At 42.9% G+C, this 16,491-nt stretch overlaps 1 protein-coding gene across 9 annotated transcripts in view; it reads right to left on the bottom strand.

Annotated features, from left to right (window-relative positions):
• Positions 1 to 5,372, bottom strand: part of L3mbtl3 (L3MBTL histone methyl-lysine binding protein 3) — a 110,956-nt gene extending 105,584 nt beyond the window's left edge. For 4 of the 9 annotated variants that reach the window (XM_046449266.2, XM_046449268.2, XM_046449282.2 and 1 more), the window contains exons 1-2: positions 5,282 to 5,371; positions 1,751 to 1,834 (exon numbers count right to left, since the gene is read on the bottom strand). The gene's annotated coding sequence lies outside the window, so the exon portion shown is untranslated. Of the gene's footprint in view, positions 1 to 1,750; positions 1,835 to 3,318; positions 3,557 to 4,242; positions 4,493 to 5,281 lie in introns of those variants that run through there. The other 5 variants (XM_046449233.2, XM_046449261.2, XM_046449272.2 and 2 more) reach the window with 3 other exon arrangements.
• Positions 5,373 to 16,491: the final 11,119 nt, after the last annotated feature.

Below are 16,491 nucleotides of genomic sequence, written 5' to 3'. Positions count from 1 at the left end.
ATTCTATCCAAAGCTATAATGACTCTCCCAAAAAGAGAAACAAGTGCTATCCTCAGCTCAGCATGTCCAAACATGAAGCTCATCTTTCCAGGAAACACCTACTAATCTGCTTCAACCCTACTTCTGTCTGCATGATCTTGTAGTTGTCTTGCCCCATGGGTCTCCGCTGCATTACCCACACATTTACAGAGACCACATCTATATACTTCATAATGACACTACTCAAATCAACCCACAAGCAAAAATGACAATAAGCTCCTGTTAAAAATCATTTTCATACTGGTAATTTTTGGATTGACTTCTAGACCATACCTGGCCCAATGACGATTATTAGTCTTGCTCAGAAAAGTAAGTCTAATCTTTGTTACATTTTGTTTGTGCTGAACAATTAGTGACCCAATTTAGTACTTACAACAGAGAAGGCAGGAAACAAGCAGAAAAGGAGAAAGCAAAGTTAAGGAGGGAAAACAAAAAAAGCAAAAGAGGTATTAACAGTAGAAACCACTATGTTCTGTCCCACAAATGGTTGCACCCCCTGCCTAAGAATAACCTTGGTAGGGGGGCTGGGATTGTGGCTCAGCAGAGTGCTCACCTAGCACATGCAGGGCTCTGCATTCAATCCTCAGCACCACATAAAAATAAAATACAGGTATTGTGTCCAACTACAACTAAAGCAATATATATATATATATATATATATATATATATATATATATATATATTTTTTTTTTTTTTTTTTTTGGTTTTGTTTTGTTTTGTTTTTTGTTTCTTTGTCCTGAGAGTAGGTCCTAGACTATGGAAAGTAAGACACTACCCTCCAAAATTACTAAAAAGACCATAATAGACAACAATGATATTCCCCAAGGACATATATTCAAAAACTGACAAGACCAAGGTAACTCACTGGAGCCTCACCATGACCCTATGCCATGCTATCTGGTACACATCAGCTCTGTTTGGATTCAAGCCATAGAAGTTACTTAAATGTTATTTAAATACTCCAAAACTCTCATTGTAAATTTTACCTACAAAATTTTACTACAGACCCCCATCTCACCAGTCTTAAAAGTTTTGAAATCTTACGGCTGGGCATATAGCTCAGTGCTGGGGCCCTAGCCTAGCATGTGCAATGTCCTGGTTCAGTCCCCTGTAGCACCCCCACTCCCCAAAAAAGTTCTACAGTCTTCCATATCTGTATATACCTACATAATAATTACATTATTTTATAATTCCAGTTTCCCCATTTTTCCAAATTCAAAGAATAAAACAATTTACTCTCAGAAAATGTGTTGAAATGCTAATTAAGAATCCACTAAGTAAGCCAAGGGAGATGGCTCACCAACTGAGGAGGCTAGCTAGGGTAGAACAATTACAAATTGGAGGTCAGCTCAGCATCTTAGCAAGACCCCCGGCAACTTAGTGAGATCCTGTCTCAGAATTAAGAAGTAAAAAGGGATTGGGGTGGGGGGTGTATAGCTCAGTGACAAAGTGCCCCTGGGTTCAAACCTCAGTACTGAAAGAAAAATATCTAGGAAGTGGGTCTCACAATTATCCAGGAAAATTTCATTCTCCCTATTGTTTCATTCAGCTCTCAATCACATTTAGTGCCAACACTCTCACTCATTCGAAGAAGCCCCCACAAACCTGTGCTTTTCTGCTAACCCTGGCCCATACTCTCCTTTCTGATTTCCAAAAGCAGCTTTTAGCATTTACGTACATCAAGGAATTTATATCAACAAGCAAATCTTACCTTGTGGTGGTGAAGAAACACAGAATTGCCTGGTGATCTTCACAACTGCTGTGCACCCCAAAGACTTCTTTTAAGAATCTAGCACTGATTTTAAAAGAGGAAAGTAAAATCAAAAGTACTGTCATCAAAAAGAAGCCTTCAAATCCACAATTAATGAGTTCACATTTTCAAACACTGACATGCATAATTCCACATTCTACCACAATTGTCTGTTAAAATAAACTAGTTCCAGATAAAGTGAAACTGATTTTAATCATTTATATCATTCCCATATCCTAAATTCACCCAATGACAAACAGATGAAAGTTTTAATTTTAATTTCCTTCATTATTTTTATCTTTAAAATACTTGAAACTTGACAAAACACATGCTGGCAAAAGACTAGATATTACCTAAGCAGTTTTTACCCACATATTTCAGTGTTTTAAATCACAGATTATGCAAAGTATTAATAAATAATGTTTTACAGTGAAACAAAAGTACAATCTTATAACTAGAAAGTGCTACTTATTTTGACTATATAACTATATAGTTAAAAAATGAAATGCTAGCCTTAAGTTATACTTATGGGAGAATAAAATGACCAATTCATATGAAAGGCAAATTTCAAAGATCTTTTCCATTTCTTCCAAGTTTTAAACACATATTTCATTTTCTATTTTTATTAACATTCAAAATGAAAAGTGTTTGCTTTGACTTGTGATTAGAAATTGATGGAAGATACGAACGATGACAAATACAAAAACAATTGTTTCTTTTCCAGGGAGGGCCCAATCTCAAAACCCAGAATAAAAGCAAAGTGCTTTTCTCATATAAGCCATGTCGAGTGGAAACTACGGGCCCTGAATCCTCAGAATTCATTGCTCTCTCGGATTTAACAAACTTTCTATTTCTGATCAGCATCTTTTCACACAACATCTGGCTGCTCGCTCAGGTCCTCTAATTACTTCCACGTCTGAACGGACTACGTAGCTACAAGTAAAGGCCAAACTTTGCTCTCGGCCTTCCGAACTTAAGATGCGTTTAACCACTAGAGGTCTCCCCTTGGCCAGTTTTGCACGTTCGCTATTTTGCTGCACTTGAAACTTTCCGGAGAAATGCTCTCTACTCGAGTCAGTGTTTTTCTAAAAACTTGCGCAAAAATCCACGCGACCGAGATAGCCAGTACAGAGACTGTCGTGCTCCCAACACTAATGAAGACATCACAAACCACGATCTAGGAAAATGAAAATTTGACGCACTGGCCCGAGCCGAAGCCCCCTCAACCCCAAATCTTATTTCTCATCTCAGTTTCCCTTAACTTAGAAAAATTAAAAATCTGTTTTTGTTTCTGTGCACTTTGAATGATCTCGAATGCATTTTTCTGGCCGTAGCCCCGAGGTGGCAAAGGAGCGGGCCAAGGGATGCAGGGAGGGGGAAGGGCCGTGCTCACGGCGCCCGAGGAAGTTGCATAAGGAAAGAGACTCCGTTTTTCGGGTCCCCTCAAAAAATCGGCGGGGAGGGGGAGGAAAAGGAAGCGGGGTGGTGGCGGCAGGGGGACTGAGAAGGGAAACCGAAGCGACGTTTACCTTCGTCTCCCCGTGGAAGGGTGGGGCAAGAGTAGGTCCACGCGACCCGGGAGTGCGGCTCGTTACCCCTACCTCTCTCCGAGCGCAGACCCACAGACAGACACCCCCAACCCTGCGCAAGGAAGGCGGAGAGGAAACCGCCCGCTTTTAAACTTTCTCTCACGGTCGCGCTGTGGGCCGTGCTCTAACCAGAACCGGGGGTTAAAATCATAGGGCCTTTTTTTTTTTTCTTTCAAGGTAATTAAAGTTTTACCAGTCCCGAAGTTGCACCCTCCCCCCGCCCGTGCCACCGCGCCCCCTCCCATTCCAGGGCTCTCAAGTTTTCCTCCTCCTCCCCCCACCAGCTCGCGGGGCGCGCGGCGGATGCCTCTGCTCCTGCGCTTCCCGATCCCCACCCCCGCCGGCCTCTACTTCCCCCCGCCCCGCCGCCGCGGCGCGAGGACGGCCCGCCGGGCCCAGGACGCGAGTGTGCAAAGCCCATTATTCCGGAATGGCACACGCACGCGGCGCGAGGCGGGCGGCGGCCCCGGCTGCGACCCCGCTCGCCTCCCCAATATAAGGCAGCCGTAAACAAGTTGCAGGAACAGCAGCCCCGCGCCTCCCCCAAGCGCAGCCCGCCGCCCCGGCGCGGCCGCCGCTACCACCGCCGCCGCCGCCGCGGCCGCCGCCTCCCGACACACGCCCGCGCCCGCACCCGGGCCGGCGCGGCACGGCACGGCGCGGGCGAACGCCGCGACGGCGCGGGCTCCCGGCCGGGCCCGTGGCCCGCGCCCTCCCCCGCGCGGACGGCCGCCGCGGCCCGCGCCGCCTCGCTTCCCGAAGCACTTTCCTGCCTCTGGCAGAAATAAACCGGAGGGTTTATTTTTGTGCAACTTTCCCAAAATGGCGGAAATTGGAGCTGATCTATATGAAATTCTCACACACTCGGTCGGGAATGGGGAGGCGGCGAGGAAGCAAACGCAAACTCTCGGCCGCCGAGCCTGGCCGCGGGTCCGTGTGTGTGCGTGCGTGTGAGTGTGCGTGTGCGCGGTGGGAGTCGGGGAGGCCTTTCCGCCGCGCACACACAGCACACGCCGGGGAGACGCGCCTGCACATTCAACCAGTCCATTCTCCGCAGCCCGAGCGGGGAGAAAGTGGCCCGGCCTCTTTTCCCACTGCCTGGGTCTCGGTACTTGTACTTCTCGCGCTCGCTCGCTCGCTCTCCGGTGCGCGCCCGGCACAAAGGCCACACGGGCGGAGGGGGCCGCAGGGGCGGCGCGCGGGGCTCGCGCCTCCCGCCGCACCGATCCGCGGCCCCGGCCGCCCCCGCGCCCCCCGCCGGCGCCCCTGCCTCGGCCGCCGCGCTGGCCGCCCGGGCTGCTGCTCCGCGGCGCCCACCCGGACACGCACCCCGGCGAAGCCCGGCGCCGCCGCGCTCCCCCACCCCGCGCCCGGTGTCATGAAAGCGACCAAAGTGACAAGCTCGGGGGGCGCGGGGGAGGGGGCCCACACGCATCCCGCCGCCTGCGCGCGGGCGAGAACCCGACGCGGCCGTCTCGCCCCGGCTCCCTTCCGCACGGCCCCCCACACCCTTCCCCGTGTGCGCGCAAAGAAAAAAATACAAGTCTCTCCTCCCCCCATTTTTTCCTTTCTCTTTTCTCTCTCTTTTGTTCCTCTTTCACACTCGCACTCACTACTTCAGAGTGAGATGCCCAGAGACTCCCCCTCCAGCCGTTTCCGAGTCACTTGCCCACTTTTTTCCCCGGGATTAAGTTTTCTCCTCTTTCCCAGAGGCGCAGAGAAGTGGGGGAGAAACCCCTTCTGTCCTTCCCCTCCCCTGATCTGTTTCACAAGACGAGGGTGCGCTTCCTTCCCTCTATAGGTCTCTTAACTTTCATCCTCACCCAGAAAAATAAATGAATGGCTTTTGCATGGACAAATCTTCAGATTAATTAGAGATTAGATCCGATCAGCCGCTTCTTACCCCCAAATTTTCTCTTTTTTTTTTTCTCCGTCTCACGAGTAGTCCTGACAAATGGTCCAGGGCTGCGGGCGCAGTGCGCATGTGCGCGTAGAGTCAGGGCTGGGGAGAGGGGAAACTGCGCTGGTGCCGGTGCCGCCGCCGCCGCCGCCGCCGCCGCCGCTGCCGGGGAGGCTCGCTCTGGCTTCCCTGTTAGTGCTGCTGCGCCTTCGCCGCTGGAAAGCAGCAATAAAGCCGCTTGGCAAATGCAGCTGCCCGCAGATACTGTTTCAGGTGCATCTTTTCGAGATCCTTGTCACTGGCTCGAAGCGGGCTCAAGAACAGTCTAAACAAATGTGAAAGACTGCTAAGGTTATAGATTTCTTTGTCTGTTTTTCACTTTACTTTTTTTAAAGGCAATTCTCCTAGCAGCTAATCCACCATGTGCTTTTAAATGTATGCATTCAGCCATTAAAGAGTGGGCCTTGGTTTTTACACAAACGCTACCCAAAGCCTAAATACATGCTACAGGTCATGAAAAATAAAGTTTTAAGCTTCTACGGAGTACAATCTCTCCCTCTTTTTAGGACTGGAAGAATGCATAATAAAGTATGCATTAAAAAACGTGCGCGTTCTTTTCACTTCCTAAGTGTGAATCTGTATTAATAGATTTGATGGGTTAGGCCTCTGTTTTGAGATATGCTGGGATTCCTACCTTAACTTAGAAATCACTGTTCAGGTACCTTGGCAATAAGCAGGTCTAGGGTTACCCTCAGTCAAGATGGCTGAGTGGTCCTAAATAGCAAAACCTGCCTTTGTCAACTTGTCAAAACTAGATCAAGAGAGTATTGTATTTCAGTATTGACAGCTCTCCGCTTATTTACTGCAGGCAGTCTTTGGGGCAGCTCACCGTCCTCCATACTAGATAAATGTACTTATACAAAATAATTCAAGTAATTAAAGTTGGGATAAACATGTTGATGCCAATATCCAAGTTTGCTGGGGGGGAGGGGCGCAGGAGTAGCTAGTGTGATTTTAAGAATGGCAAAGCAAGCCTTATATTTTGTAAAAGTGAAAAGGTGAGGAGAAGCCCCCACCCCTCGAGTGAACTATTTATTTTGTATCTAATAAAGGGTAAAGGAGACCCTTTTCTGAAATTGTTGCCTGAGGCTTAGAATTTAAATATATCACAGATGGAAATTCTGTATTAAAAATCCTTCCCCAAAAATGTAAGTAATATTATTCTTGATTGAATTTTTTTCACCTAAGGAATGTTCCTTGAGCCAGCTTCAGAAAATAAACTGTTAAATTCTTTCCTTAGGACCATGAAATTACCCTAGAGGAGCAGACCACCCAACTCTTTCTTCTGTTGGTATAGTGACTGAATTCTCCAAACCAAAAATCAAGGCATGTTGCTTGATGTATACTTTAGACAAAGGTACAAACCCTGTGATGCGGAAATGAGCTTATAAAATATGCTTCCTATACTGGACAGCTATTGGTTCCATTCTGTGAAGGGGAAAGACTGGGTTAGTGAGAGCTATGGATAATCTCAAACCATTGTTCCCTACTGATATCACTCACCACATCCAACCTTTTTCAAAGCAGCTCTCAAGTAGTTTCATTAACCAGTCTCAATTTCAGCTTCTTGCTTTCTAGTCCTTGAATAATAAGCAGCAAAATGGCCAAAGGCAGACTATGGGAGAAGAAAAAAAAAGACCATGAATTATGTGGCAAACTAAGACCTTGCCCCAAAAGAAACTCAAATTAATTTTAGATTCCTCTTTCTAAAAATCCATCTTATATTCATTCTCTATAGATTATTTCTGGATGGTATTTCTATCGTACATGGATTTTCAGAGATATTGGTTCAACAGTCTGTAAATGTATCTGAATGGTCTGTCTTGTGCTAAGCACTCCACAATGTGCCAGAGGTAAACAGATGACCAAAACTAGGCCTTGGCTATAAGGAATTCAGTTTGGTGAGAGAGAGACAGTGTAGTAAATTTGGCATTATTTTCTAGTGTGGTAAATGTTATAGTAGGGGTATGTGGAATAAGTATAGTCAAGGAGCACTGGTGGCAATAAGGAGATTTTTTAGAAATGATGTTTCAGCTAATTCTTGAAGGACATGCATCCAGGGTGTGTGATGTCCCCTTATTTCCAAGGTGTCCAAGTACATGCTCCAATCATAAAGTACCTGATAAAGGCCCAAGATTGTAGAGAGCAAGGCTTGCTGCACTGACTGAGGCTCACTAATAGAAATAAGGATGACATGAGGCACTCTACAATACATTGTCTTTCTCCTTCAGAGGTCATTATTAGAACCTCATCTCAGTTGTTCCCAAGATGTGGTTCATGATAATAAATATTTTGAAGGTACTCCCCTGTAAGAATAATGACTTTAAAGGCTACTACCAAGATTTTTTGTTTTTTGTTTTGTTTTGTTTTTATTAACAAGGAATCTTCAGTGCCACCATCCAAGACAGGCTGAATACACCATTAGCATCCAGATAACATTGTTTTATTATTTATATAAATGAGTATATGTAGAGGATTTTCACCATCTGTTCCCTAAGTGGTAATATACTAGAAGCTTCTCTGCCATACCTTCAACCTTCTGCTGTTCAGTCACTGTTTAATCATGCATGATGAATACATTTTTTCCAGCATCATTTAATCTCATCAGTCTCTACCCCTCTCCTCACTTCCCATTCTACTTTGCTTCACCCTCCACACCTACATACCAGATCCATTCTTCAGACCCAGGTCTCCAGATTCCCTGGCTGTCCAAACTATTTATTTTTCTTTGTATTTATTTACTCATACCCAAACTTCCACTCCCTGCATATGACTCCATTCCCAACTATGGTCATTTTCCACAGAAAATGTTTTAAACAATTCACTCTTCAGAGTTTTTGAGGCTTCTGATCACCCCACAAATGGAGGCCATTTAAACCTCTCATTGAGCCCATGCAGGGGTGCATGCCAGTAATCCCCTTGGCCTGGGAGACTGAGGTAGGAGAATCCTATGTTCAAGGCCAGCCTCTGCAATCTAGGTGAGACCCTGTCTCAAAATAAATCATATAAAAAGAGCTGGGGATATAGGGCAGTGATAAAGGGCACCTGGGTTCAATTCCCACTACCACAAAGAACAAACAAAACCTCTCACTGTATCGGGTCCTATAACTTCCACTATGCCTGAACTTAAATTTAGAAATCAAACTCCCTCTTCCTAACATAGGGTACACTCCTGTACTGACAAATTCACGGATGATCTCCTCCATGAGCCAGTCCCTCACAAATTGAAAGCACTCAGAAGTGAAGTCGAAGGGGTTCATGTTCTAATCCAGTTTTCTGCCACTACTGCTGGCAACCATTTAGCAGGTCACCTCACATTTTAAGGCTTCAATCATCTCCCTAATTTGACAGAGAAAACAGAAACTGATTTCTGAGGTCTCTTGGAATGCTATGGCCCTCCCTTCTCCCCCTCACATGTATTAGTAACACTGTCACAATTTAGTAGGAATAATATAGAACTAAGAAAGGAATTTTAAGTAAGGAGTAAAGGTTCATTCATCTGCTAGGTATCCAAATGTTATCAATAAACAGCTCATTCAGTGGGGCTAAGCCTGGTAGTAATGAGATCGAGGTCAGGGATTCTAGTCCCTAATGGCTAGTTTGTTTTGATCTGTTTCATAGCCACAAACTGCTTTTCTAACCCAGGTCCCCATGTTGCAAAGTCTGCTATTATTGGTCCCAAGTCTTAAGGTAAAATTGAATCTTTCTACAGACATTTTCTAAATGAATAATACTTGAAATCATTCTTTTTAATGCATTGTCTTACTTTTAAGTATGAGTCGAGCTATTGATTTTTTTATCCTACATAATTGTGTACTCCATGTTTTTCCAAGTATAAAAATGATGTTAACATTGATTTGGCCAAAATTCTTATTATTGATATTTGTAAATGCTGAGTTTGTTCTTCCTGCTAGTGTTCTAGATAACACTAAAGGTTCATAGAGGTACTTTAATTTGAATCCTGGTTCTTTCTTGTGACATATCTGCATACTTTCTTAGCACAAGGCTTGTAATAGTGAAATGTAATTGAAATGCTGAGTGTAAAGAAAAGGGATATATTATTTATCAGATAGGGAAACAACTATAATATCTACCACATTCTACACATCTTAAGGAAATTAAATATATAAAAAAGCCTCTGGGTGGAAGTATTTATTACAAAGAATGTCGAGATAGATATATTCAAGAGTGGAACAACATTGACTTTTAAATTTAAAAGGCTATTTTTAATTCTATATAATTTTATATAACACTTATTTAAAAACCTAAATCCAGAAGTCTTATATCTAAATAATATTAGTGGGGACAAGCCAGATTTTAAAACATGTCTGTGACAATAGCTCCCAATCCCATTACAGCCTGGTTCTAAAATCGTCTTTCTATGTGACCTGGCCTCCTGCGGCAACTGATTGGTCCAGGAGTGGACATTTAAGTCAAGAGTGAATTGAGCAGTGAGTGGGGTAGCCAAGGATCAGCAGGAAGTGCTGGCCCATATGAATAGCCAATCATATTCTCACACTTGACTATATGAACTGGAGGTACTGGAGATGAAGTTAGTTGATAGGCATTGCAAATACTAAATGACTCACAGGAAAAGGTAGCACATAGGTATACTGTAAAGTGCTTCAGCAGAAATCATAGGAAAGAGCAGAAATTAGCTGGCAGGAGAAGCAAAAGATGAAGATGCCAGCACTGCATCCAGACTCTGCATGACCTCTCATTCTCACATGTCATTCTAGTCCAAAGAGACCTGGCCGTTCTGTGATCACCAGGAAGTCTTCCTGAATAGCAGAATTTCTGTCTTCTCTGGCACCCCCATAATAACTGTATCACTTATAGAGAATTGAAGAGTTTTCAAATTAAATAGAAAAACAAGACCCCAAGCAATGTGTATGACGCAGTCATTTTGGCTTTACAAAATGATAGAGGATCAAGTGTGTAGTTCAATTTAGTCATTTCAGTACCAAGTCATTTTTTTCTCATTAGTGGAAAATGCCAGCCAGACTTCAAGATTCAAATCCCAAATGCATTTCTTGCCACTGTGCTATCGTGGGCAAGTTACTGAACCTCTCTTCCCTGTTTCTGTATCTGTAAAATGGGAATATTAACCATACCAAGTTCAAGGAACTGTTTCAAAGATTTAATGGATGAATGCAAGAATAATACTGGGCATTTAGTTAGTGGTCAATAAATGTTAGTTTCTGAATAGAAATTTTTGCCTGCTTTTCTTATTCTTTACTGGAAGTTGACAAATTATAATTGCATATATTTACAGGGTACAAAGTAATATTGTCACACACACACACAATGTGGTATGGTTTAATCAAGCTGATTAATGTATCTATCTCCTCAGATACTTATTAGGTATTCCTCGTATCTAACTGAAATACTGTAATATTTGACAAACATATTCCCGTTCCCTCTATTACATAACCTCTGGTAATCACCATTCTGCTTTCTGCTTCTAGGTGTTTGAAATTGACTTTTTGTTTGTTCGCTTACTTGTTTTTGTTGTTTTTTTTCCCCCTCCCACATGTAAAAGAACCTTTGGGTATTTGTCTTTCTCTGCGTGGCTAATTTTACTTAGCATAATGTCTTCAAATTTCATCCATGTTTTCTCAAATTACATAATTTTTCTCTCTTTTTTTAGGTGGAATAGTATTTCATTGTATATATATATCTCCTATTTTCTTTATCCACTCATTGGTGAATGGACATTTAAGTTGATTCTCTATCTTGTCTACTGTGAATAGTGCTACCAAAACATGAGAGGGCAGATATCTCTTTAACATACTAATTTAAAATCCTTCCAATACACACCCAGAAGTGGGATTGCTGAATCATATGGTAGTTCTCTTTTTAGTTTTTTGCAGAACCTCCATACTGTTTTCCATAATGGCTGTACCCACTTAGGTTCCCCCCAACAATATACAATCCGCATCCTTGCCAACACGTATCCTCCACTGAGTTCCACAATAGCCATACTGACAGGTGTGAGTGATATCTCATTGTGGTTTTAATTTGCTCTTCCCTAGTGGTAAGTGATGTTGAGCATTTGTTCATGTATCTGTTGGCCATTTGTATGTCTTCTTTTGAGAAATGCCTCTTCAGGTCCTTTCCCAGACTTTTGCCAGTTTTGTTCCCTGTATATGGATGGCAAGTGTGCAATAAACACATATTAAGTAATTACAGAAATATTATCATGGGAACTGTTACGTTGCTATTTTACTTGCCCCTTTCCCAGCTGGTTATTAGGCCACAGCATCATGTCACAAAGCATGATCATGGGTAACATCCTCCTAAAAGTTCCTAAAAGCATGTAAACAGAGAGTGCTAATGGAATTCATAGGCCCTATTTCAAAGAAGCCTGCTGTTCAGAATATATTATCTTTATTTAGCATTTATATTACACTTTTACATTTTCAAAGCCCTTTTCAGTTTTTTAACTAAATATTTGTTATAACATTCCTATATTATCTTTCATAAGGGAGGTAACTGAGGCATGGTTCCAATTGCTAATACCTATACCTGGAATTGAATTTGTCACATAAATACAGTAAATGTAACTGTATATAAAAAAAAATTTCTGGAACATTACTTTGTTCACATAGAATGCCGAATGGAATGTCAATGTAAGAGAAGACAATCTGTTACTTTAAATTATACTAGCTATGCCTTGCACTTGGTACTATTTCAGAAACTAGAATCAATAGAAAGGTTTATAAACTGAGGTTTCTCAATGGGCTTGACATCTTTCAAGAACAAAATTTTGAAATACAATATTCAAACATTTCATCATATCTTGGTAATTTCTCAATATCTTTAAATGACAGCCTCTTGAAGAAAATGGTTCTTTTCCCAGTGTTTATACATGGGGGTGGTGGGGGTGCTCTGTGTGTGTGCCCTTAGAATTTGTTGACAGTGAAAAATGAAACTGGTGAAAATCAGCATACCACTGATGAGATCAGTGAAGATTGATCTTACTTAAGCATCTATAAATAGGCTAAGAAGGTTTGGGAAATACCCAAACCCAATCAGGTGTCTCTGTGGAATTTCAGGAAAGTCTAAAAATGTATTGGTCTGAAAGAGACACAGAGATTTCCTTAGTGTCCCTATTGATTGGCTTCACTAAAAACAATACTAACTCAGAGGAGCCCTCGTAAAACTAAACTATTCATTTAAGCCTACTTGTTTCCCTGTTCTTCAAACTAGCTGTTTACTAATCTCCAGGCCAGCCTCCACCTGAGGCCACCACAGCCTTACAAGGTGGCCTCCATTTCCACATACGTTTCTCCAACTCTTCCCTTTAGCTTCTAAGCTCTTTCTCTTTCATCTTCAGGAAAAGGATATCCTTTCCTCTTCCCCCAGGCTATGCTTTTAAATGTGTTCTGGATCGTACTCTCTCATCCTCCATCAATTTTCCTCAGTCTCCCAATATTTTCAGTCTGCTTTTCTCCACTGACTTTTTCTTCATAGCCCTCCAAACATCTCTTATTGTCACAATCCTAAGAAAAAAAGAAAAGAACCAAAAAAAAAAAAAAAAAATCACGGTTACTGAATCCCACATCCCTCTGAATACTGTACCATAATTTCCTTTGCTTCCAGTTTTCTTGAACCAGGAGCTCACAAGCCCTTTCTTCCCTTCCCTACTTTCTAATCACTTCTCAGTGCATGGACCCTGAGCTGTGTCCTTTGCTCTGTGGCAAGACTCTGATGGCTTCCTAAATGCCCACCCTAGTGGCCACAGTCCACTTCCTACTTCAGATTCTAGAAGCATTTCAGAGTGCTGACTCATCCCTTTTTTGAAACTGTCTTCTCAGGCAACTTTCCTGTCACTTCACCGTTCTGATGGCTCTCTGGTCCCTCAGCCAGCCCTCCCCCCACATTTTTTTTTTCCTCTCCTGATAAATATGTGTTTGGTAGTTAATTTTTGACTGGATTAAGAATTACTGAGAGAGCAGGTAAAGAAGTACTTTTGAGTGTGTTGGTCAGCGTGTTTCCAGAGAAGAATGACATAGAGTCTGGAGGACTGAATGGGGAAGATCCACTCTCGACGTGGTGGGTACCACCCAATCAACGGGGGTGGGGGTGGGGGGGCCTGGATAGAACAAAATGGCAACTTCCTGCCTCTCCTGGAACATGGTCGACCCTTCTCTTTTGCCTGTGGACATCAGAACTATAGGCTCTCCAATCTTTGTATTCCAGGTCTTAGACCATCACCCCACACACAGCCTCTCTCAAGCCTTGGGCCTCTGGCTGAGAGTTACACCATTGGCTGGTATTGAGGCCTTTCAACCTGAACTGAGCCAGGACCCAGAACTCCAGGGTCTACAGTTTGGAGATGGTCTTTATGGGACTTCTGAGTTTTCATAATCAAGTGGGTCCCCTAATAAATATCCTTGCATCTATCTGTCCATCCATCTGTCCATCTATCCATCTATCCATCCATCCATCCATCCAATTGGCTTTGCGTCTCTAGAGTTCCTTGAACTTATATAGTGTGTTTCTGGAATTGAATTCTGATCTTCCCTTCTGACATTACATTTTCTTCTGAGTGAACTCACATACTTTTCCAGCACCCCTTGAACTCACCCTTTGGTAAAGAACTTATACTTTCATTGCAAGCATTCAACTGAACCTCAAGAATTGCATTTCCAACTTCTTCTCTTTTTGTGGGGGATACTGGGGATTGAACTCAGGGGCACTTGACCACTGAGCCACATCCCCAGCCCTATTTTGTATTTTATTTAGAGACAGGGTCTCACTGAGTTGCTTAACATCTCGCTTTTGCTTAACATCTCGCTTTTGCTGAGGCTGGCTTTGAACTCTTAATCCTCCTGCCTCAACTTCCCAAGCCGCTGAGGCATGTGCAATTTCCAACTTCTTTTTTTTTTTTTTAAGAGAGAGGGGGGGAGAGAGAGAGAGAGAGAGAGAGAGAGAGAGAGAGAGAGAGAGAGAGAGAGAATTTTTAATATTTATTTTTTAGTTATTGGCGGACATAACATCTTTGTATGTGGTGCTGAGGATCGAACCCGGGCCGCACGCATGGCAGGCGAGTGCACTACCGCTTGAGCCACATCCCCAGCCCCAATTTCCAACTTCTTCAGAGATAAATCTAGCTGAATATGGTTTTGCTGGGCTTGGTAGCACATGCCTATAATCCCAGTGACTCAGGAGGCTGAGTGAGGCAGGAGAGTCACAAATTCAAGGACAGCCTCAGCACTTTAGGAAAGCACTAAGGAACTTAGGAAAACCCTATCTCAAAATAAAAAATAAAAAGAGCTGTGGCTTGGTGATAAAGTGTCCCTGAGTTCAATCCCCAGTACAAAGAGAGAGACAGAGAGAGAAACAAATCCATATGGATATTCTATGTATTTGAAGACAACGGAATATTGTGGTGGTAAATCTCAATTCTACCACTGAACTGTACATTAGACAGCTTCATCTACATAAACTGAGTTTCTTCCTATATACAGTAATCCCCATTTTACTGGGTCATTATCAATATTCAATGAGATAATATAGTGAGGTACCAAACACATAAGAGCCCAACAAATAGTAACTCTCGTTTTTGCTTGCTGCTTCTTCCTCCTGCATCTCTCATCTCAGTTTATAATGTCGCCATGCTCTCAGGCAGATTTAACAACTTCCCTTCCTGCCACCCACATCCAGTTAGTCAACAGATTCCATCGATTGTACCTCTATGACATGTCTACTCCCTTCCTCCCTCCTTTTACTATTTCCTCTGCCATTGCCCTATTTTGTCTCCTGCCAGGATGATTACCCCATATTTATAACTACATCTTTGCTACTACAATTATCCTCCTTGAGTACCAAGTCAGTAATGTTACTCACCTACCCTGACCCCTAAATGGTTTGTCCCAATTTGACAAAAAAAATTTTCTCTTGGGTATGGCTGTTAGTGCCCTTCAAGGACAGACTGACCTTTCTGTCTTTCCCCAGGCCACTCTTATGAGTAAGCCATATCCAGCAAGCCTAGGGCACTGTCATTGGTTTTTGCTTTTTTAAAATTTCCTACATATAAAATGCTCTCTCCTGCCTTGACCTATCAAAATTTCTAGCTCACTCAGACAGGTAATTTGTATATCCATGTTCATATCAGCAGTATCTATCATGGTCAAAAGATGGCAACAACCCAAGTGTCCATACATGGATGAATGGTGCTCTGGTTTTGATCTAGAGAGTCCCCCAAAAGCTCATGTGTTGAATGCTTGTTCAGAGAAATGTTCAGAGAAAGGAACTTAGGGGAAGTGTTTGGATCACGAGGACTCTGATCTCCCGAATGGATTACTTCATTAATGGGTTCATAGTCTAATGGACTACTGGGAGGTGGTGGAAACTGGGGCCCAGTTGGAGCAAGTTGGACACTGGGGACATGCTCTGGAAAGATGTATCTTGACCCCAGACCCTTCCTCTCTCTCCTCTGCTTCTAATCACCATGAGCTGATTAGCTTTGATGGACCACATGCTCCCTGCCATGACTTTTGCCTAACCACCACAAGCAACTGTGGACTAAATCTCTGAAACCATGAACCAGAACAAATTGTTTCTTCTCTGAGTTGATTTTCTCAGGTATTTTGTAACAGCAACAGAAAGCTAACTAATACAAAAGAGTAAACAAAAGGTGGCGCATGTTATGCATGTACTTGTGTGACTGTCACATACAATAAAAATCAGCCTTAAAAAGGAAGGAAATTCTGGCCCATTCTATAACCTTTAAGACAATATGCTAAGTGAAATAAGCCAATTGCAAAAGGACAAATACTATGCTATTTCACTTAAATGAGGTACCTAGAAGAGACAAATTTATAGAGACAGAAAACAGAAGCGTGGTTTTCAGTGGCTAGGAGGAGGGGGGAATAAGGAATCATTATTTAATGGGAAAAAATGATTTTGCAAGATGGAAAAAAAATTTATAGGTGGATGATGTACAATAATACAAATGTACTTCTTTGACACTGAAGTACACATTTAAAATGATCAAGGCCTGGGGATACAGCTAAGTTGGTAGAATGCTCGCCTCACATGCACAGGGCCCTGGGTTTAATCCCCAGCACCACACACACACACACACACACACACACACACACAAAAGAATGGTCAAAACACTGCCCGGTGTGGTTACACAGGAC

Source organism: Marmota monax, unplaced genomic scaffold (assembly GCF_021218885.2).
Source record: "Marmota monax isolate L192 unplaced genomic scaffold, Marmota_monax_Labrador192_F-V1.1 WCK01_AAM20220418_F8-fsc00030, whole genome shotgun sequence".
In the NCBI taxonomy this organism is placed as follows: domain Eukaryota; kingdom Metazoa; phylum Chordata; class Mammalia; order Rodentia; family Sciuridae; genus Marmota; species Marmota monax.
The sequence above is the reverse complement of the archived record's forward strand: the minus strand, read 5'-3'. Positions and strand labels throughout refer to the sequence as shown.